The following is a 24,170-nucleotide window of genomic DNA, read 5'->3' on the forward strand; positions in this document are numbered from 1 at the left end:
AAAATATTGGTTATTTTTTTTCTGTGGATTTTCTAATTGTACAACCACATGTATGCATTAGAAGCTAATTCTTGCTAATGCTCTTCAAAGGTCTGTGGCTTTGCGATTTTGCTTACTACTCACTTAAACTGCAACTCCAGCTTTAGGCTATGTTGCAAATAATTTAATATTACTGCAGTACGCTTGTATGTGGAATACCTGGGTGATCTAATACATTCCATAAAACATGCAGAACAAAAGAGATTACTGCATGGAATACTGTATCTCACAATGCAATGTGCTTGACCTCTGATTTCCACTATGGTGAATTAAAATAAAAATAATATCAGCAGCAATATTAATCAAACAGCCATTGTTAATACATTTGATAAATAAAACACATATGGAGGTCATGTGACAGTATTTTGTGGAATAATGTAACTGTTTTTTAGTACAACCTATTTATATTGTTCCTGTTGCTCAAACAGTAGCGTATATTGTTTGCTATGCCAAGGTCTTGGGAAATGTAATATATTGTGCAGTATTCAGTAACAAATAAAATGGTATTCCATTCAGAACTTGCTAACAACTAAAGCTTGAAATTTGATTGGATCTGAGGGCTGAGGGAGGAGGAGCCTACCGTAGCAGGTGTGATTGTCTGGCTTGAGTTTCATGAGGTGTGGACAGGCACAGGAGAAGGTCTGGTTGTAGTTGATGAGGCACAGGTGAGAGCACGGCCCCTTCCCGTCATTCGCCGCACACGGGTTGGGAGCTGCAAAGGAGGAAGAAAATGTTCACCAATGTTAATTATTTTATTTTCGTATTTTTATATAGCATTACAGTATTTATTAATATTTTAGAAGCTTTTATATTTAGATATTTCTAATATATTTTGTTTTAATTTCTTTTTAATTCAGTTTTAGAGAATTTCTGATATTAGCATAAGTTTAAGTTTCAAGTATTTCATTTAGTATTTATATTCTATTTCAGCTTTATTTCAAGAAAATGATTTTTAATAGATTTAGGTAACAACGTCAACACTGGTTTTCACAGCTTAAAAATGCAACACGAATATACACAAGTAATGAAAATGTTCCTGACATATTACTTCAGCTCATGCTGGTTCTCACCCTGAGGTTGTCTAGAAGGATGAAACACTTGAAGATCAAACGGCTGAGTGTTTGTTCTCTGGACTACCGTCACATTATGCCCCGTCCATTTATTGGCTTTAGCCAGAGTGTTGGTCCGCCAGTCTGTCCAGTAGACCTCTCCTCCATACATGGTGACGGCAAAGGGATGCGAGAGGTGTTCATGACCCCGAAGCACCTCGATCAGGCCGGAACCGTCATAAGCCGCAGAATAGATGGCATCGGATCTAAAGACATATTTGTACTTTTAGAAGATCAAGGTTACTTACTGTGTACACTTTTAACTTCACCTTTAGTGCTAATACCTGGCATCAATCCACAGGATACGGCGCTCTAGGTAGTCCACAGTGAGACCGTTGGGCCAGCCACCATTCCCAGTCTCTTTGTGGATGGTGCGACGGCCCTCTCCACTCATAGATGCAGCCTCTATCCTGGGGGAGCTGGCATCCCAGTCTGTCCAGAACAGAATACTGGAGGGTGGGGAGACATTGCTTGTAATAACTTAATTAAGTTAATATCATTAATATCACTGAAAAATAACAGAACTGTCCAAGTATAACATGTTTTACCCATCTCTTGGGTCAAGCGCAATGGCACGGGGATGCTCCACCTCTCCAGCTAGTAGCGTTGTACGCATTGTACCATCCAGCTTGGCCACCTCGATCTGATCCAGGTTACTTTCCACCCAGTAGATGTTTCCTGCGATCCAGTCCACAGCTAGACCCTCTGGAGTGGCCAAACCATACTGAATCACCACCTCAAAACTGGTGAGAGCTGAAACACCAAGACAAGGAGAGTTCATAGGAATCCAAGTTAAACCTAGAAATAAAAGCTTTAGGAGGTTGAAAAATGTACCAAAGAAATTATGGATCCAATATTATAATTCTGGCCCAAACTGATAAGTCATAAACATTTTAATAACATGTAATAACAGCTATACTTTTTTTTCTAATTACATTCAAATATAAAACGCTAAAAAAAAAATAATAATAATAATAATAACACTACAAATTATTTTAGGCATCACAACTCTATAATGTAAGTATCAATATTGGCATTTATTTTGAGATTTGCTAAATTATTAAAGTATGTATTTTGTAATTAATTATTAAATTATTAGTGTTTTTAAAGATTAACTTTGCGCGACCTTTGGATGATTTAAAGGTAATTTAAATGTAAAAATAAACAGAAATAAAAAGGCACAAATATATTTTGAATATCAACTGATACCAATAAATAAAAAGATCTCTAATATTGGCCAGCAATCAATACAGTGCTGATATGCTGTGCACCCCTTAAGAAATATTTAAGGCTCTGCATTTCTAGGTCACTTATCAAATAAGAAAATTAGTGACACTGATCATGTGACTTTTTGTACAGATGGTCAGATGTTCTTGCTTCCTTCGAATTTGTGGAGTTCATACAGCTCAAGTGCTGCAAAAGGAGGACAATCCAAATTCTAAAACAATCTGAAATTCGTATAAAATTCTCAGTTCAACTTTTCATTAAATTGTCATACATATAATACCTTTTATAATGAAAATTTGTATATGCAAGTGGAAGCATTTTTACCAATGGTCTCAGACTGTATATATTGGCTAAGAAATAATTTGATGGCTTCCAAGCTGAAAACCATATATGCTGCAATAAATATTCCCCCACTCTGAGAAAAAAATCATTCCTAATCAAGGCAAGCTGCTCTCTGATCTGTGAGAGAGACTCTCATACAGTGCAGTAATTAAAGTCCAGAATGGCTCTCTGTTGGTCCGGAGACAGCGCAGTCTCTCAGATGGAGGTTGAGAAACAACACTTCGTTACTTTATTTCAGTCTTGGCAGCAACATCAGTCATATTTTCACTCTGTCAAAGACGACAGCAGGGATTCAAAACTTGGACAGTATATCGCATCTCTGAAAAGAGCTGTTCAGAGAAGGAGGGAGGTGTGTGCACATGTTTCAAAGCAACATGGTGCTTCCTACACCGTACTTTTACTCTGGCTGCTGTCACGCAAACTAGGAATGAGTCAAATTGGTAAAGACAGAGGTCTGCAAATTCCTGTGCTACGATCACACACAGACTCACTTAGACGCACGCTGTGGTTTTGTGAACCGAAAATAGTTGTAATAATTATGGACTAACTTGGTATGCTGAAAAGAACAGAACAATGTGGGAAAACACAGTTAGACAACAAAGTCAACTCAGAACTTTAAACAAGTCTTTAAAACAAGAGAATGTGATTGAAGCTCCCAGAGCCATTATTAACTTAACTAATAAAGTTCTCCAACTAAAAATAATGTTTGTGATTATAACCCTAACACAAACACACACACACACACACACACACACACACACACACACACACACACACACAACTGGCATGTCCTTCAAATATTCTAGGTTAAACAGAGTTCAAGCTCTGTCGATAGCATGGCAAGCCTCTTATAATGTTTTTTCTTGTAATAAACAGCATGCAAGTGTGAGCTGTATTTAACCAAGAATAAATAGTAAATTCTTCACAACTAATCATATGAGTTAGAAAACATCCACTCCCACAGGACTAAGACATTCATTTACCTCCGTTTTCCGACAGCTTTCCCCGATAGATCTTGTCTTCTACCACATCAGTCCAGTAGAGGGAGCTCTGGTTGAGGTGGAAATCCAGGGCAATGGTGTTACGCAGGCCAGGCACCAGCACGCTGAATTCGCCCTTGTACAAGTCAATCCGACGGATCTCATGCCGGTTGGAGAAAATGATGAAGGGCTTGAATGGATCTAAAAAAACATGGACATGGCACATTAGGACATCACACTGCTAATCCTTTATTGGTTTTACTTCATAAAGTCCAGAAAGCCACTATATGAAAATATAATATAATATAAAATGGGCTGGCCAATATGGCCAAAAAAAATTATAACAGAAAATTTTCATCTCAGTCAATATTGATAGTTATTCTGATAAATTTCAAATCTTTATTTCTTTCAAATTTAAAAGGGAAGATTTTTGCTCCCAAGTAAAAGTTATAGAAACCAGACCATTAATTGTGGTTTTAAACTTCCCTTTATGGTCAGAGCTTGACAAACACTTCATGTTTTTGAATTCTTTACACTTTTTCAGTCATTTTTCCATAAAATAAATATCTTAATAGAAAATAAATTTCTGTGTGTTCTAATGAGTGATATTGTGTTGCCTGACTTTGATGACCTTATCTTCAGCACAGTTTGCAGTGCAGGCTGCAATATTAATAAGATTATTTTTTTTTCTCTCTTAGAAATGCACATTTGACAGAATAATAACCTTTATTTAACCAGAAAAGACTCTCTGAGATTAAAAATCTGAGAAGATTGAGTTGACAGTAGTAGCAGCTTGAGTTAGGATGCAGATGTAAATTTATGTTCATTATCAAAAACAGTAACACCTGTAAAAACATGGTGAAAGTTATTTATTCTGACTGTATTCTTTTTTCTTTTTTTTAAATGAACCACTTCTCTTCCAAAGTAGCATACATTTACATCATGATTACATCACAGTTAAAACCACACATATAGCACCTCGATTCCATGGAAAAACACATGTAACTATATGGTTTCTAGGTATTTGTATGAAAAACAGTAGTCTAAAGAGACTACATTTAGTATAAATGCACAAAAGCTTAGCTTAATTTCAAAAAAACATTGTAATGAATATTCCATTACTGTCTACATTAATAATATAATAACATTTGATATGAATATTCCACATTTCTACCACATTACCATGGTGGATAGATTTACACAGTAAATGATGGAGATTTGTAGACTGAAAAGCTTTCTGACTGTATTGTTGCTCACAGTTTCTGCTGTTTGTCAGCGCTGTTTCATCTGACTTTAAACTAGTTATTTGTGTTCTTCACTGAATAATTATGGATTATTATTATCGGCGAGTAAACGCATCTGTTCTAGTGAACTCTTTGAAATAGATATAAAAATGACTGTACTGTGCCTTCTTAATGCCAGTTTATTTCATAGTGCCACTGTTTTTAATATACAACAGTGTACTGTACATTTCATCAAGAGGTCAAGTAAAATGAAAATATTCTAGGTATCTTTATTCGCCCTGTCCTCCACCCCATCTTTCCCTCACCAGTGCTCTTGCAGCTCTCGCCGTCTGGCCCGAGTGCCCAGCCTTCATAGCAGGCGCACTTAACAGTGGCCTTCTCCTGCATGCAGCGCTGGCTGCACTTGAGATGCTTGGCACAGAAGCTCTGAATCTGGCAGGTCTTGTTGTCGGTACCCAGCTCCATGCCAGCTGGGCAGGAGCACAGGATGCCCTCACCAGGAGCGATGGTACAGTTGTGGCTGCAGCCTCCATTATCCACCGTGCAAAGATCTAGAATGAAAACAGATAAGAAAGAAGCATGGGATTGAAAGGGTGTTTGTGAGTTACTTGCTGCAAGTCTATCAAAAATAAAAATATAAAAAAGAATGTGTTGGAAAGAATGTGCTTATTTCATTTGAATTCAAGCCTGAAATTTGTGTCATGCTAATGGGAAACACAAGTTGAGTTGGCATGCTCTGTGCAAGCGTGAAAGATTTAAAAGAATAGTTCACGCAATAATGAAAATTCTGTCATTATTCACTCACCATCAAAGTATTCATCCATGGAACACAAAAAATATCTTTAATAAAAATCTTTACTTGATCTACTGACTGTCACGCTCACCACACACCAGCTACAGGTGGAGAGGAGAGAGAGAGAGATAGAGCCAATTCAGTAGATGGGGATTGTGAGGAGCCCATGATTGACAAAGGCCAGTGGAGGGAATATGGCCAGAACACCGGGGACACACCACTACTCTTTACAAGAAGTGGCATGGGATTTTTAGTGACCACAGAGAGTCAGGACCTCGATTTAACGTCTCATCCGAAGGATGGTACTTTTTACAGGGTCTACAGGGTGATATGGCTGTGGCTAAAACATGACAGCATTTGCATGAGATATTCTTTTAATTTGAGTGTATTTGTTTTTAAGTGTGTGTTTGCATTACTGCAAAGTTTCTCGTCCGAGCCATCGGGGCAGTCATCCTTGCCGTCACACAGTTTCTCAGGAGGTAGGCAGATGGAGTCGTTGCTGGCACAAACATGGTGAGAGAGCTTGCACTCAAGAGCCTCACAGTTTTCTTCATCTGAGTTATCCTCACAATCACTGTCTCTGTCACACACCCAGGCCTTACTGATACAGCGAGCTAAAACACACACAAAGAAACAAAAAAGAATTAAGACCATTTTTAATTTAACAAAAAAATATATATATATTTTCAGCACAGCAATATTATACATCAGGTGTATAATATTGTATAACAAAAGATGATGGGCAGAATTATTTTACTAAACAGAAATGGGTATATGCAAGATGCATCAATATTTTTAGAAGACCATCAATTTTAAATGTGTAATCTGCTATTTTTTTTAAGAGTACACTAGCATATAGATGCAATTAAAGCCAACATAAGACTAAAAGTGACAAAACTTTTCATTCTGGGCCTTTAAGTAGTGATATTTTGATTTATCATGACATTGATTTATCATGGTTGCCTGAAACCAGAGTGAGAACATTCAGGATAGCCAAGTGTGCACTAACCCGAGTCTTTGCATGCAAACTTGACGGCAGGGTTGCACATATGTGTGACGCCCTCGCAATTCTTCTCGTCGCTCAGGTCCATGCAGTCTGTGTCTCCGTCGCAGCGCCATCGCATTGGAATACACAAGCCGTCCGTTCGGCACTGGAATTCATCCGTGTGGCAACCGCCAGGAGGCCGCGTGGCTGCAGACGAAGACAGAAATGGGACACGCAATTAAAATGCAGCCATGTGAACACTCATACAGAGGCACGGACACATATCTTATTACTTGATGTTAATGAGAGCTTGGCTTCCTGATATCAAAAATCAGTTCCCAGGGATGGAGATTGTGACCAGTGTGAGGCACAACCACAATGAGCTAGGGCTGTAGTACTCGAGTCTGGTCTCGGACTCGAGACATCTTTCTATCATCTCGGACTTGTCTCAGACTCATTGGTGTTTGCACTCAGACTGTGTGCCGTGTGCATGCGTCATATGCCGAGCTTTGGAAGTGTGTCCTAGAACAGGGAACTGCTGGGGTGAACTGACCTGAATGACATCATACTGCTCGAACTGCATTAATTCACTGTTTCTCTTTCTCGCTCTCATGAATAAATTACTATATTTTCTGTAAATAATGTAGCAAAAATTAATATACTGCTCAACACATTTTTTTAATGTTAATATAAATATCGACAAATTTAAATAAATTGGCTTGTACCCTTCAAATATTTCTTATTTCAAAATGTAAAAATAAGACGTATAAAAGTACTCAAATATACAAAAACAGTTAAATAGAGCAATTTTGTAATAAATGCATAAAAGAAAGAATTGTAATAGCAAATTAATATGCTGCAGTCCTCTATTTTTTTAAATGTTAATATAAATATTAACTTAACTTTTAAATTGACTTACTTTGAACATCCCTACTCCAAACTCATACTCAATGACTTTATGAAACTTCTCTCCTTCACAATTTATGTTAGCATGACCTCGTTCAGTTCTTCATCTTTACACAGGCACAAAAACACTGCCAGGCTCCCATAAGGCCCAGCACTCTCATTAAGCCTCTGGCTTGGTTCTGCTGCATTGATTCTGTGAGTCTATTAAGCACCAGTATGCCATTAGAGAAGAGAAGAGAAGAGAAGAGAAGAGAAGAGAAGAGAAGAGAAGAGAAGAGAAGAGAAGAGAAGAGAAGAGAAGAAGAAAGAGAGAGAGGAGAAGAGAGAAGAGAAGAGAAGAGAAGAGAAGAGAAGAGAAGAGAAGAGAAGAGAAGAGCCCAGACTCTGAAACAGCTATGAAGCCACATGAACAGGACATGTGGAGAGGGAGAGATGAGCAGAGAGAGATGTACAAAAATGCATGCGTGTGTGTATACTCCAGCGGCTCATGCATCAAGCGTCCCAGCACATGAGTGCTTGTGCAATCCCTCTAGACAGCAGCTCCCAGACCAGTCATTAACACTGCTCTCCACAGGGACTCTCACTCCCTGCACTCCTCACAGACATTCTTCAAGACTTTGTGGTTTACGTGTTTCACCACAGACCACAAAAAGAAGAAAAAGATGACAGCCCAGTTTGTGAAATCATGATTTACTCCAGTTAATAAAGGGTTCAGTTGCATTAGTCATTGTGGTTTTGCTCAAAATCTAGGGACACTTCATTCATATATATATATATATATATATATATATATATATATATATATATATATATATATATATATTTTGCTTCATCTTGAGAAAATACTGATCATCAACCTCATGAGGTCAAACTAAATACATTATATAAAGGGTTCACGTGTTATCACAATTTGGACATCAAAAAATTGCAATCCCACAATTTAGTTATTTTCTACAAATTATAAAACAAGAAAAATACATTTTAAAAAATTGTAAAATAAAATAAAATAAATAAACAATGAAAATAAACACATAAACTAATAAATATAAAATTAATAACAAAAAATAAAAACAAATACCAAAACAAATTTTATTTTCTAACAATGAAAATCACATTTATTGTTAGAAAATAAACTTGCTTTGTTTGTTTTATTTATTTTGATATTTGTTAATTTTGTTACTAATTCAATTAGTAATTTATTGTATTTAAAATATTTTTTAATTTCTGATATTTAATGTAATTTTAAGACAATTTTAACATTTTAAATACTTTCAAATAAAATTAACAAAATAAATACGTAAAATAAATTAATAAAAACAAAATAATCATAAACAAACAAACAAACCAACCAAAAAATACTTAACTAGTAAGAATTCAGTAGATGGTTTGGATGGTTGGTTTGTGACTGCAGTCATACTGCCCAAAAACTTCAGAAAACTGTTTGGAATGAGAACTCTTTTCTATTATTAAAAATGATACTTTTCCAAACTCACCCTGATTGGTACAGTTGGCATGAGTCTCATCACTGTGATCTCCACAGTCGTTGTCTCCATCACAGGTCCAGTACTCTGGAATACAGCGGCCGCTGTTGCATTTAAACTGCACACTGGAGCAGGAGTGACTGCAGCCGGCTTCATCACTGTTATCCCCGCAGTCATTATCTGAGGACACACACAATCACAGGCGGTTACTGAACATTGTAAGTCAGGATGTGACAAACACACTTTTGTAGACAGCATTAGACACTCACCATTATCGCAGCGCCAGTTGACATTTATGCAGCGTCCATTGGCACAGGTGAACTGAGTGAGTGGGAAACAGGTGGGATATGCTGGTGAGAGAGAGAGACAAGAGAGAGGAGAAGATAGGAAAAAGAGTTAACATTCTTGAAGTGTCAGCATGGCGTGATGACAAAAGGAAAAGAGGCTCAAATTTAGGTACCACAAGACGGTGGTTCATCTGAGCGATCGCCACAATCATCATCCAAGTCACATGTCCAGGAGACAGGAATACAACGGCCACTGGCGCATGGGTACTGATTAGAAGGACACGTGCGGGCTGGGAGAGAACATAAAACCTCATCAATTAACAAAGCGCATAAAGGCTGGTGTACACCACAATGTACTTGGACAATTATCTGAAAAATTGCTTAATAGTCATATTAACATGCAATTGATGAGTTTACAATACCCAAGCAAGTGCTGTTAGATTCGTCTTCATCATTCCCACAGTCGTTGTCTCCATCACAAAGCCAGCGCAGGGGGATACAGCGGTTATTCTGGCACTTAAAGCGGTCTGCGGGACAGGTGTGCTGGTCTGAAACAGGAAAAATAGGCTCATTTAAATGTGCACTCCGTAATGTTTTGTTTCTTTCGATGGCTGATATAACAGCCTGATTTATACTGACACCTAGTGGTATGGATGTATGAATCACAAATATTAACAGTTACTAATGCCACGATTAAGACCTGATTATCTTATTCTGTGAGTGAAAGAATCTGATAAAAAATTATAAAGCCATTTACAATGTTACATAAGATTTCCATTTTAAATAAACACTGCTCTTTTGAACTTGTCAAAGAATCTTAAAAAATATATCATGGTTTCCAAAGATAAAAAATATTAAGGTTCGGGTCTGTTTTCAACATTGATAATAATAAGAAATGTTTTTGATCACCAAATCAGCATATTAGAATGTTTTCTGAAGGATCATGTGACACTGAAGACTGGTGTAATGATGCTAAAAATCACCTTTACATCACAGAAATAAATTACATTTTAAAATATATTAAAATAGGAAAAAGTTATTTAAAATTATAATAATATTTCATATTATTAATGCTTTTTTTTACAGTACCTTTGATCAAATGAATGCAAACTTTTTTAACATAAAAAACTTAAAACAAAAGAAAAAATGACACCAACACAACAACTCTACTTTTGAATGTTGGTGTTGTTATTTGCATATCTGAAAATCTGAGACAAAAGGACACTAACGGCACAACTCGGGGGCCTCATCGCTGTTGTCCAGACAGTCATTGTCCCCGTCACACTTCCAGCGGTCTTGAATACAGCGATTATTCTTACAGGCGAATTCTCCAGGCTGGCACTGAGGAGGAGGTACATAGGAAGGGTTTGCTGTCAAGAAAAAAATAAAAAAAGAACAATTATTTCAAACTCAAAATCCCAAACGGGACCTTTCAAAATTCTTTGAGGTTATTCACAGTAACATTTATACTTCAGGCCACTTAAAACACAAAATAGCCACCTGTACAGGTCTTGTTGTCAGTATCTAGTATCTGGTCGTCGGCACAGGCGCAGGAGCGTCCAGTGGGCGTCAGCAGACACAGACTGCTACAGCCACCATTGTTGGCACGGCACACGTTGGAGCCTGTGACTACACAGAACAAAAACATCCTTAGCAGATCCCAATAAAACACACAATAAAACCACTGAAACTCTGATCTCATTAGTTTGTTCCCGCTAACAGTGTATAAATAATGTGGCTGTTGAGACATGTTAACATACAAAACAACACAATTAAGTCTTTGTTTGATCTGTCAGCTCGTGCTTTACATATGACTCATAAATGACAAATTTTCTAAAAGAAATGCTCAGGGTGTTCAGTACTTTGCTGTTGTTGTGCGTCATAGGTGCGAATCTCATAGATTGGTGGTCGTTCACTGCGTAGCAGCGTGGCCTTTTTGGTGTTCTGGTCCAGTTTATAGATTCCTCCACTGCGGTACTCGTTCCAGAACAGAAAGTTCTTATAGTGGCACAGACCAAAGGGATGGTTCAGCTCCTGTCCTTCATATACTGTCTGGATGAACAGAAAAGTGTTTTTTAATACAAGTTGGAAAGTCGTATTTTATGATGTCAGTTGCATCCAATCACTTCTGTCAGAGCAAGATAGTAATGTACATCATACCTCATACATTTTCAAATTGTAAAAAAAGTTATATATATATATATATATATAAACATTTTTTAATAATTTTAATGATTTTATAATTTATGCAGAAAGAATGGTCATAGGATGTTTTTGCTTTATGTGTTTATTCGATTTATGCAAGATGCTAACTTCAGCTTCCTTGTTTGCCTTAAACGCTTGTGTTTCCTCACCCTGCGTTCTGTGGTGTTGAGAAGCACCATCTCGATGCGGTCGTAGTATGCATCCACCCAGTACAAGATGCCCTGCTGGGTGTCCAGACTGAGGCCATTGGGCCAGAGCACAGTTTTAGAAGTAAGCAGGATGCCAGCATTTGAACCGTCCATCCAGGCCTTCTTTATACTGCCACGATTGGTCTCTTTAGGTTCCTCCTCCCAGTCACTCCAGTACATCATTCTGCAAACAGCATGGATTTATACATTCCATCAAATCTGTAGATTCAAGTAAACTACTCTAGTGCAACTCTAACTGGTTTATCTGTATGTAGGGAGCATGAAATCTGGTTGGTAGGTTAACGTGGCCTCTAAAAGCCAATCAGAATTATTAGTGTATTGTGACTAAATAAAATACATAAAATTGCTAACATTTCATGACAATAAAGTAGATATTTTGCTGGTATATGACATTTATTTCTTTATTTTTTGGAAGGCTTCTAAAATTGTGGAATCAAGCAAAAATAATTGATTTACCCATGAGAAGGGTCTACTACTATGGCTCTAGGATGGGTCATCTTGCCCTCAATAAGAGTTTTGCGGGTCTGAGAGGCTTTCTCCAGTTTGGCCACACTGATCATCTTTTTGGGTCCATCATCAGTCCAATACAAGTTTTGCCCCATCCAGTCCACAGCGATTCCTTCTACTGTGTGAATACCTGTGGAATTGAGAGACAAAATGAATGGGGTGGAGAAGAGAGAGAAATATGGAGGAGTTGTCCATCTAATTCATCCACCTTCAATGTCACTCTAACAAAAACCATCCCAGCATCATTCTGCACTCACCATCCTTCACTATGATGTCTCTCTCAGTGCCATCAATCTTCTGGCGTCCGATGATGTAGCTGGTCGCATCAGCGAAATAAATGAATTCGGTCTCAGCGTGGAAATCCAGTGCTCTTGGGTTATTCAGGTTCTCAATGGGGATGATGTGCTCATCATACACCCTGGCATGCATGTCCATACCACGAATAACACCAGGCCGGCCTTTACCGTACACCAGGAAGAGCTCATGCTCTGGTTCTGAGAAGAAAAACAGAATTTATTATATGCAAGAAAGCCCTATAATGGGGAATGCTGTTATGGATCACTGTTTGAAACTGGTTTAGAGTGGTTTGAGCAGGCTGAATTGAGATTTTACTCACTCTTGCAGGACTTTCCGTCACTGCCCAGGCTGAAACCTGAACGGCAGCGGCAGGTTCGGCTCTTGTGACTGTTGCCCAGTAGGCAGATATCGGAGCAGCCACCTGGCTTCCCAAACTGATCAGGAGCACATGCATGACTACGGACTGAGAGGACGAACACAAACGCCTCATTTTAATATAAGGGACCAGTGGGGAAACCACAATGAATAGTACTGAGTCAGACAGGTATGATGTAAATGTACCTCTCCCAAAAGAGAGTGAATTATGCTGCCTTGGGCCCCGATCAAACAGAACACGTTTTTCAAGTTTGAAAACCTGCCTTTTTTTGGTTTACTTTTTTTTTAGTTTAGAAAAGAGCAGTGTGCAGCGTTTTTTTTATGTTGCTAGGCAACCACAGAATCAGCTGTCCTGTCAGTCTAATTAAGTCTAATTTAGAGCAAGCGCTCTAAAATCTTTGGTTTGCTCTTATGCAAACTGTCATATTAGCAGAAACTTAAAAAAATACAGCTCCAAGTAACCCGCGACAGCCACCACAAGTTTCTCCTCCATCATTGCAGTCTCCAGACGTTTCAACAACCCATAAACTTCCGTCACCACAATGAAAGGCCCACCTCTCCATTCATTTGATTGGACAATGAATAAAAACACAAATTATGTCGGGTGCTTTTTTGCTCAGAGTTGATTTTTTTTAACTTCAGGTGTTCAGAGCACTCCTACAAAAAAGCGAGGCGCAGCAGGCGGCTAAAACGTGAGGCGCCCGGGGCGCATAAACAGTGCGCAAAATGCTTACTGCCAATAGAAAACAATTAAAAAAAAGGCACCTCTCACTGCAAAAAAAGCCTTCTGTTTGATCGGGGCCTTACAATTAAAATGCTTGAGCACTTACTGAACCTTACATTTAGAAACATTATGAAAATTTTAAATAAAATCCCACAGTTGTACCTGCAGGCTGACGTCTCTGGTGGTACACATGAAGGGCACCGCCCTTATCCACGCGTGTCACCACCTGGAAGTCAGAGCTGTTGAATCTGTTGACTCTGATCACACTGGTTTTGGGCTGCATGTTGGCGTTGTCAGAGTTGGTGGCATACAGATAGTTTTCAAACACTGTTAGACCATAGAGATGTTCAATCTGCCAAAACAAACAAAAAGCATAAAAATAGAGCATATATATATATATATATATATATATATATATATATATATATATATATATATATGTTCTTGGTATTTTAAGATTTTTTTTTTTAATTTACATGACTTTTACAGTTCTAAAAATCACACAAATGAGGCTTCCTCCTCATATATCCCAGTTTTCAAATACTGTGGGATTCCTGTCTCTCTCCCGCCCCCGCCCCAAATAAAAAGTATAAAAGAGTGATTTAAAACTCTATATCCAATTTTTAACGATTGCTTTTAATTAAAACTATAAAATGGATTCAGGGATGACTGTTCAAAAATGTTTTTAAGTGGTTGCGGAATAATAATTTCCAAAGATAACTTAAAATAGCACAATTTAATAAAATGTTTAAGAGAAACTGGACTCTGGCATGATCCCAGTGATAACTGAAAATACAGATGTGACTTAAGTCATTTTAAGGTCCCCTTGAAAGTTTGCTGGTTGAGAACCAATGACTTACTAATTTCTGTAAATAAATAAATAAAAACAAACGGGGGAAAAAAATGATTAAAAATCAATTATTTTAAATGCTGCAAATTAATTTAGGCATCACAACAATTTAACAACAGTGTATAGTTTGAAAATGGACATTCATTTTTTTTAGATCATTCTGAGTGTCATTATAATTCATTTTAAAGATTAACTTAACTGATGATACGGTTATATAATGTGCATCCCTATGTAAAAGTCTTGAAAACTCACATATTAATTTTTAGCAGGACTATGTTCACATTAACAGAGCAAGTTTATTTTTTGCAATACGCTGGATGTAAACTAAGGACTGAATTTTTTTAAGAAGAAAAAAAAAACGGAGAAAAAAAGCGTGACACTGTGGACTTGCACAATGCTCAGTTGCTGCCGCAGGTTTTAGATGAGCTAATGCTGATCTTTCAATCCTTCTGATCATGTGATGTTCTCATTTCCAGAAACTCACAAGTGATGACGTCAATGCAAGTGACATCCTGAGATCAAGTTCATGGCTCCAAACAAACAAATCTCTAACACCATGTATGTGTTTGGCAATCACAAAAGTGCATGTGGCACTTCACACGTACCAGTAATCCCTGAATGATGGTGTGCCGATTCTTGCCTTCGTAGTCCACCACTTCAATGTAATCTAAGTAAGCGTCAGCCCAGTACACCAGCTTGCTGACTAGGTCCAGAGTGATGCCATGAGGGAAGACGATTTTACTGTCTACCAGTTTGGTGCGGTTCTGGCCGTCCATATCACAGCGTTCAACCTTTGGGATTTGGCCATAGTCGGTAAAAAACACTTTCCTGGAAAAGAAGAAAATTAGATGTTCACAATATTAGGGCTATCATGATTCCTCAATTATAAAAAATCCTTGAGTGCATTTTGCTTGTGTCGATTAACCAGCAAAACACCGGAAATGGCGCATTCCATGGATGAGAATCCATGAAAAGCATTATTATTATCTGCATTCATAAAACCAAATAATTAAATATAATAAAATCAAAGTAAATATGAGTTCACAAATGCTGTGATTCAATTAAATAAATATATATATTTATCTGCATGTAGGTTACGTGCAGCTCAGATCGGCTCAGATCACAGTAAATGCTGCTCCACACAAACAGTACTCATTTACATGCATGGACTGTCTCAAAATTCATCATATGTTGTGAGTATCAGTCATTTATAACTTTCATCTGGGAACAGTGTGCACCATTCTATCAGATTTATAAGTATATTGTTTTATTAAAGTATATATTGAATTGTTTTGTTCAATTAAACCATATTTGCTTTTGATATTATATTTAAACCAATTATTATTGCCTCATTGCTGTTATATAAGTCATTTTAAAGTCTATTCGCTTAGGTCTATTTTTATTAACACAAAAAAATGATCTGATTACTCGATTAATTGTCAGAATAATCGACCTACTACTTGATTGCCAAAATAATTGTTAGTGAAAGCCCTATAACTTTCTTTATTCTAGATGATTCTATTTAGATTTATTCTGTCCAAATTCAGTTATTTATTTAATGATATTTCATTAAAATCATAAAGAAATTAATAAATTATGGGATGTACAACAAATACTACCCAGACATATAATTACTTTATAATTAAATAATATTTATATTTTATGCTTTCTTTGCAATAAAATTAATATGATTTTTTCCATATTATAGTATTAAATATTGGGGGATAAATGCACTTAATTGGCATGAAAGTAATGTTTTAAAAAATGTATAATATGATTCTTTTTCTATTTATTTTCTATTGCTATTTTTATCTGCAGAGAACACCAAGTGGCACGAGTGACGTTGGACTTTGTTGGTCCAGACAAGGATTAAGGAATAATGGACGTGGGGTCTCACCCCATGGCTGGGTCCAGTGCGATTCCTTTAGGGTTATAGAGCTCCAGGTCCAGCAGGATGACACAAGTCAAGCCATCTTTACTGCATACAAAAATGCGGTCGTCCACATCATCCACAAAGTAGAAGTTTCCTGTCAGCCAGTCAATAGCCATCTGCTCCACATCTGAGTTAGAGAGAAACAAGACAAAAACAGAAAGAGAATGAATACAAATACAGTGAGGGGGGAAAGAGAGGAAGATGTTTTCAGTGTTTGCTTTATTTTTAGTCAGTCATAACTGCAGCTTCTGTCTGACTCAGCAGAAAGATGCTGCACCGTGTTGGAATGCAAAACTTGGAGGACTGGAAAAGAGGAAACTGAAAACAAGAAGCTACTGTATGTAAGTTTTTAAGATCTACAAGGTGTTTGTATCAGTGAATCAATGTACTTAAACATAGCCCAATTATCAGGCTACTATCAGAAGAGAACCAATTAACCAAGACCAAACCACACTGCGGTCATTACTGTTCTTTGAAATCTACAAAAAAAAAAATCTACAAAATTTTGCTTTTCATAATTTAGCATTAATAATCAACAACAAAAAAAAATATGTTTGTGCACCTTTTTTTCTCCTTCAGTGTAGACAGACAATTATGACATTGTTAGCTATGTTTCCATCCAAGTTGCAAATTTAATTTAAAAGTTGGAATAATAACTTTTGTGAATAATGTGTCATTATTCCAATTTTCAGTTTTACATGATCCTTCAAAAATCATTTCAATATGCTGGTTTGATCCTCAAGAAACATTTCTTAATATTATCCATGTTGAAAACAATTGTGCTACTTAATATTTTTTGTGGAAACTGTGATACAGTACAATTTTCTTCAGGATTATTTGATGAATAGAAAGTTCAAAAGAACAGCATTTATTTTCAATATAAATCTTTTGTAACATATATACACTGCTCAAAAAAATTAAGGAACACTTTTTAATCAGAGTATAGCATCAAGTATTTTGAGTGTCTTTGAATTCAGCCCTCTGTAGGTTGATAATTTTCATTTCCATTAAACAATGTGGCATCTTTTCATTCCTAACAAATTACCCAGTCCATATCATTATAGATATCCCTGCATGATATCTTTCCCCATTGAGATCTGATGTGTTTTCAAATATATACATAAATTTTTTTTCAGCAGTATATATATATATATATATATATATATATATATATATATATATATATATATATATATATATATATATATATATATATATCATATTTATATCAAAAATACAGAAAAAACATGTATATTGTGATATATATACACACACACACACAGTACAGACCAAAAACAGTTTGGCTGCTTAAACATTACTATTTGTAATGTAAAAAAAAAAAAAAAAGAAGCTGTGTTTTTAAAATATAAATATATTTTGTAATAACAATATACACTACTGGTCAGTAATTTGGGGTCAGTAATTTTTTTTCTTTCTTTTTTTAAATAAAATCAATACTTTTATTCAGCAAGGATGTGTTAAACTGATAAAAAGTGATAGTAAAGAAAATATATTATTAGAATATATATTATTATAATTTTATTTTTATTTTGAATAAATGCAGTTCTTTTTAACCTTTTATTCATCAAATATATTAGACAGCAGAACTGTTTCCAACACTCAAAATAAATCAGAATATTAGAATGATTTCTAAATGATCATGTGATAGACTGGATGTTACATGTGACACTGAAGGCAGGAGTAATGATGCTGAAAATTCAGCTTTGCATCACAGGAATAAATTATTTTTTAAAGTATATTCAAATAGAAAACTATTATTTTAAGTTGTAATTATATTTCACAATATTACTTTTTTTTTTCTGTATTTTTGATCAAATAAATGCAGGCTTCATGAGCAGAAGAAACTTCTTTCAAAAACATTAAAAATAGTAATGTTTCCAAACTTTTGGTCTGTACTGTATATATACATATATATACATATACACACACACACTGTCACTTGTGTACAATTTAATGCATCCTTGCTGAATAAATGTGTTAATTTCTTTAAAAAAAATCTAAAAACTTTTGGATGGAAGTGTATATATTGATCAACCAAATAAAAGCTCTAAATTATACAAAGTTTGATCTTATAATGATCGGACAGTAAAAAGCTGTGTTTTATTCAAAAATTCACAATGTGCCCACATGAAACTCAAGCAGAAGAAATTTATCTAATCAATCATTAATCCATTCTGACATAAAATGTCAGATTGAATTAAATGCAACCGTTACACAAAAACTGCTGTACGAATGATTTATGCAGAAACTCGTTCTGCTTTTGTTTTATGAATAAGGCCCAATGGGTTTTATGCATGTCTCTGCATATGTATGTCTCTGACTCACTGTCACAAGACGATTATTGACTCAGAGAGTATTGTTCCCACTTTTACGCATCAATGCAAATAAAAAGACAGCAAAGCAAAAAACCTGATTGCAGAAACTCTACAAACACTATGGTAAAAATCTCACGCTAGGTGAGACTCCATGCTAAAGTGTCTCAACTGTCTCCACACATTAAAAAAAAAAAACCTGACATAGACACTCGTTCTCCATTACTGCACCTTTTCCTTGAACAGGGAGGCTGGACTTGGCCATACAGATATCCTCCATTCTGGGAAAAGAGTTTGAAATGGTAATTCAGTGAATACTAAGTTTCTCTTTCTCATCTCTGACAATAAGACTCTTTCTGTGCGGGCCGTGCTGAGCTCCAGCTGTGCAGGCCGGTCCGCAGTGCCTCCCATGATGCTTGGTGTTGCAACAGCTGCCACCGTACTTCCTGTTACGGATTTGGGGGAGGGTTTCTGCAGGCATCCATTAACGATCCCCAGACATAGGAATATATCCTTGTTGTGCAACCCTGTGCAGCAAGCTTGTGCAAACCAGACACAAACAGTTCTCACACATTTCTACAAAGTCCGGTAAACAGAAGCCCTGCCGGGAAATGCAAAACTACCTCCAGGCCACACTAAACCCTCCCCCCTCGTCTCTCAGTCTGCAAAACAAACACCCACAGTACCTGTAGCACAAAATTGTAAAAGACACATTATTCTAAAGGGCATTTCATCCGGACACTCTCGTCCTTTACAAATCTGCTGAATTACTCCTCTTTCTTCACCCCCACCTTTCTTCAGAGGGAAGTATGCAACAATACGTGGTAAGAACATCTGTAACTAATCATCTGTAACTACATCTCAGTACAGGCAAAAGGTACCACATATGGTTATGAACTGGGATTTGTTGTGAAAATATGGCAGGAACTGCAGATGATTTTGAAAGGAGTAATTCAAGGAAAAGGGAAGGGAAAGATTGCTTAGATTTCAAATTACTTAAGATCTAAATTACTGTAAGTGGAAACTGATACAGGCAAGTGACAACAAATATATCAAGTGTAACTATGATAGATAAGACAAGGTTACAGCTACCAGTAAAGTGAAGCTTAACTATATCAGTGACAGAAACACAAGAGATTTAAGAAGAGTGAAGAGAACAAAGCGCTGAGTGTCTTTGAGGCCTGGGACATGCTGGTGGGAATCCTATGAATGGACAACTCTTTTAACATATTCAGAGTTAGGGTAGATCTTAGACGTATGGAATATACAACACTGATGCATTAAATAACAGGAAAATAAATGACCCTGTTATTGTGGTAGCTAAAATCATGCATATTATAATAAACTGAATTGCTTGATAAAGTATGGGGTGAATTAATGTGTTAGAGAAAAAACACACAGTAACAAATTTATCTACAAAGAAGCAAACAAACATACAAATTAAACTAGAACATATAAGACAAACAATGAGTGAACAAATAAAACAAACTAAAAAAACATGCATTTAGAAAATGTACAAGCTACAAATACATTTAGAAATGTACAAGCTAAACAAACATGTATAGCAATGACTGACAAACAAACAAACAAAAAAACAAGTAGATGGACAAACCAAACGTATGTGCAAATGAACACACACTCAGTTAATACTAGTACGACAAGCAATGCACGAACAAACAAATGTTTGTTAAAAACAAACATACAAATGAAAGCACAAACAAACACACAAAATGAATGAGCTGATTTGTAGCACTTGACTAAAATATCACTGCAACCAACATTACACTCCTTTTGCTACACTATTAGCCTCCTTTTGAACAATCCTCTTTTTTTTCTATAAACCGTTTTAGTGAAAAGGAAAAAAAATGCACACAATTTCTAAAGTGCAGCAGGTCTCAGTGAAAGCAAGTGAAAACACCAGAAATATGTATGGTCGGGAAGAGGCATCAATCACACTTCATGAATGAAGACACCAGCAGACTCTAGAGCTCATATACATCTGGACTAGATGTGGGACATTCTTAAAACGGCAGGAAAGCTATTACACAACCAGCGGCAAGGACGTCCTGAACCAATGAAGTGTCGTGACACCCTCAAGCATGACAAAGAGAGAGCAGATATGCTCTACCCAGGTTCATCAGCCACAGTGGGGACGCCCACTCGCCAACTACCCCTCCTCACACACTGCTGATGAGTTTGTGTGTGCATCCTGCTCTGTTTTCAGGCTTTTTACGGGGGAGAGCAGTCACGGGGCACATCTGGAGTGCTCATCTTCCCAGCATGCAACAGTTATAAATCACTCCCCCTTGTGAGAAATTGGGCCATACAAGTCAATGCAGCCCCAACAGCATCAAATAAACCTTCTGCATCACAGAATATCTGCAGCATAAACACTCATTAAAAAGACTCATCCATCTACTGTCCTTCCATTCCTCCCGCCTGTCCAGCAAAATGGCCACAGAGAGTCATTAGGGATGTGCCTGTAATAACAGTTGTCCTATACACACCAAAGAGCAGAGGCTGTTGATTTATAGGTCCAGTTAGAGGGAGAACAGAACTTTGATAACATATAATTATCTCAGCCCTGGTGGCGTCGGGCCTCTGAACACTGTGTAATTGAATGAGCACGCTCTGATTTACAACCTCTTTGAGGAAGTTTTGCGGCTGCTTTTGTAAACGGCCTGGGAAGCTACATAATTGGTGGCATAGGTGCTCAGAACATTAAACCTACAGTGAAGCAGAACAGAAGAGATCTGCTGTCTTTGAGAACATCAAAGATCAATGTCAAAAGAATATTAGAGAGTTAATGTCTGTTCAATGGGGCAGTATTGGACAATTGTTTTATTGGAATATAGGAATTGTTGCTTTTGCTACTGTACCTAGAGCTGGTCTATATTTTTTATATTAGACAATATCGATAATTATGCTGATAAAATCTTTATTTCTTGTTGTAGAAAGATGTAGAAACAAGACTGTTAATTGTGGTTTTAAACTTCTCTTTATGGTCAGAGATTGACAAACACTTCATGTTTTGAATTCTTTACACTTTTCAGTCATTTTTCCTTAAAATAAATATAGAAAAATGAATTTTTGCATGTTCTAATGAGTGATATTGTTTCAAATCATGAAACAGATTTGTGTTGCCTGACTTTGATGACGATTACCTTCTAGGGATGCGCCGATCCGATATTCATATCGGGTATCGGCTCCGATACTGCAATTTGTCTCTGATCGGGTATCGGTCAGAGAGAGCCGATCCAAATCCAAGATTTTTTTTTTTTTTCTTGATTGAGCCATACGATAGCTTAATGCAGCGGTTCTCAATTCCAGTCCTCACACCCCGCCCTCTGCACATTTTGTTCATTTCTCTTATTGCTTCAGACGTTTGTTCTATTCGAATGTAAGTGCCCTGCGAAATGGACATCACAGGATATTACGCCATGATTCGGAGCATCCCTGTTATCTTCAGCACAGTTTGCAGTGCAGGCTGCAATATTAATAATATTAAAAAAATTTGTCTCTTAGAAATGCACATTTGACAGAAGCCTGAGTTGACAGTAGTAGTAGCTTGAGTTAGGATGCAGATTAACCATTGGTCTTCCATAGTAGCATACATTTAAATCATGATAACCTTAGTTAAAACGACACATATAGTACCTCAATACCATGGTACAAATGTAACTGTATATGGTTTCTAGGTATTTGTATGAAAAACAGTAGTCTAAAAAGATTTAGTATAAATGCACAAAAGCTTAGCTTGTAATTGTATTTGATTACTCCTTTAATACATTTAATAAGTCTACATTAATAATATAATAACAATTGATATGAATATTCCACATTTCTGCCAGAATACCATGTTGCAGTTAGTGTTATACAGTAAATCTATGGTAAATGATGGCGATTTGTAGATTGAAAAGCTTTCTGACTGTATTGTTGCGCAGTGTTTCTGCTGTTTGTCAGTGCTGTTTCATCTGACTTTAAACTAGTTTAAATAATTCATTCCACTTTTGGTGTATAAACATTATATTGAACATTTATCGAACTTTTATTATTGTTTATATTGCGACAATTATCGTTCTTATTTTATTGTCCAGCCCTAACCATACCTTTAAGATTCCGTATGCAAATGACTACTCTTTTGCATAGTTTTTCTGAAGCCATACAACTGATTTGAGTGAGAAAAAGAAATTGTACTTATGTTCTGCTAATGTTCCCCTCCAGTGAGCTGCTAACTGCTAGATTACTCAAACGGACATGATCAGTTCTCTAATCACCACACAATCCGGAAATTTCCCAACTATACCAAGAGAGGACGTGCAGGCAAGGTTTCGGAGGCACTCTGACACTCCAGCTGTAGCCCAGTACCTATACCACAGTTCTGCAAGGCAATTAGGCAAACTCAAAAATTTTACAGAAACAGTTTTTGACTCATTGTTTTTCCTCTTGTCTGTGTTGCATGTTGCGGAGACTGAAATCAGAGGGATAGTGATGCACAGGGTCCAGACTTCCTGTAAAACTATTCTGAGACACTGAAGCTCTGTTCTAAAACCTAGTGATCTTTCTTACTGTCTACATAAGCAGCTGAATCATGAGGTTCCATCGCTGTTAATAATAATTAATCATCAAACAAATTTATAATACTTTGATTATTATTGTTATTATTAAATAAGGAATAATCATTTTTAGTTAAACATATTTTTATATTTAAATATTTTATATAACATTAAATGTAATTAACATTTACCTATGTTAAGTTACTAAGAAAATAATAATTTATATATATATATTATAACTTAAATATAAAATGATTATTCATCATATAATGACAACAATAAGTCAAATTGGCAAGTTGACTGATGATCATTAATTTATTATTAATATTAACAACAATATTTTATTTACATAATATTTTATATATTTATACATTTTATTAGTTTTTATTAACATTTACATTTCTATCTTTACACGTTTATTTACATTTATGTCAAGTTGCTATAATGATAAAACTACTACTACTAATAATAACAACAACTATAATTATTATCATCATCATAACTATGATTATCATCAATTATTAATATATTATGATCATGACTATTATCATCATCATCATGAAAGCTCATAAGTGATAAATCTGGAATTCTCAAGATGGGCAGAAACTTGAATCATGCAAACAGCACTCTGCACGTGAAGTTTGAAATGTGCCAAAGTTTAATTTGTGACACTGGGAGCTACATCAGTCCTAAGAGTAAACAGGGCTTGATTATTTCTAGCAACAATAAACTACTGTGCGGTAACTCGCCGTCCCACCCTGCACACCCTTCCTGTGAAAATGCTTCCT

General features: G+C 36.3%; 1 pseudogene; it reads right to left on the reverse strand.

The window, feature by feature from the left end:
• Positions 1 to 24,170, reverse strand: part of LOC109071630 — a 104,794-nt pseudogene that overhangs the window by 33,997 nt on the left and 46,627 nt on the right.

The sequence above is a fragment of the Cyprinus carpio genome, chromosome A23, assembly GCF_018340385.1.
Source record: "Cyprinus carpio isolate SPL01 chromosome A23, ASM1834038v1, whole genome shotgun sequence".
Taxonomy (NCBI): Eukaryota; Metazoa; Chordata; class Actinopteri; order Cypriniformes; family Cyprinidae; genus Cyprinus; species Cyprinus carpio.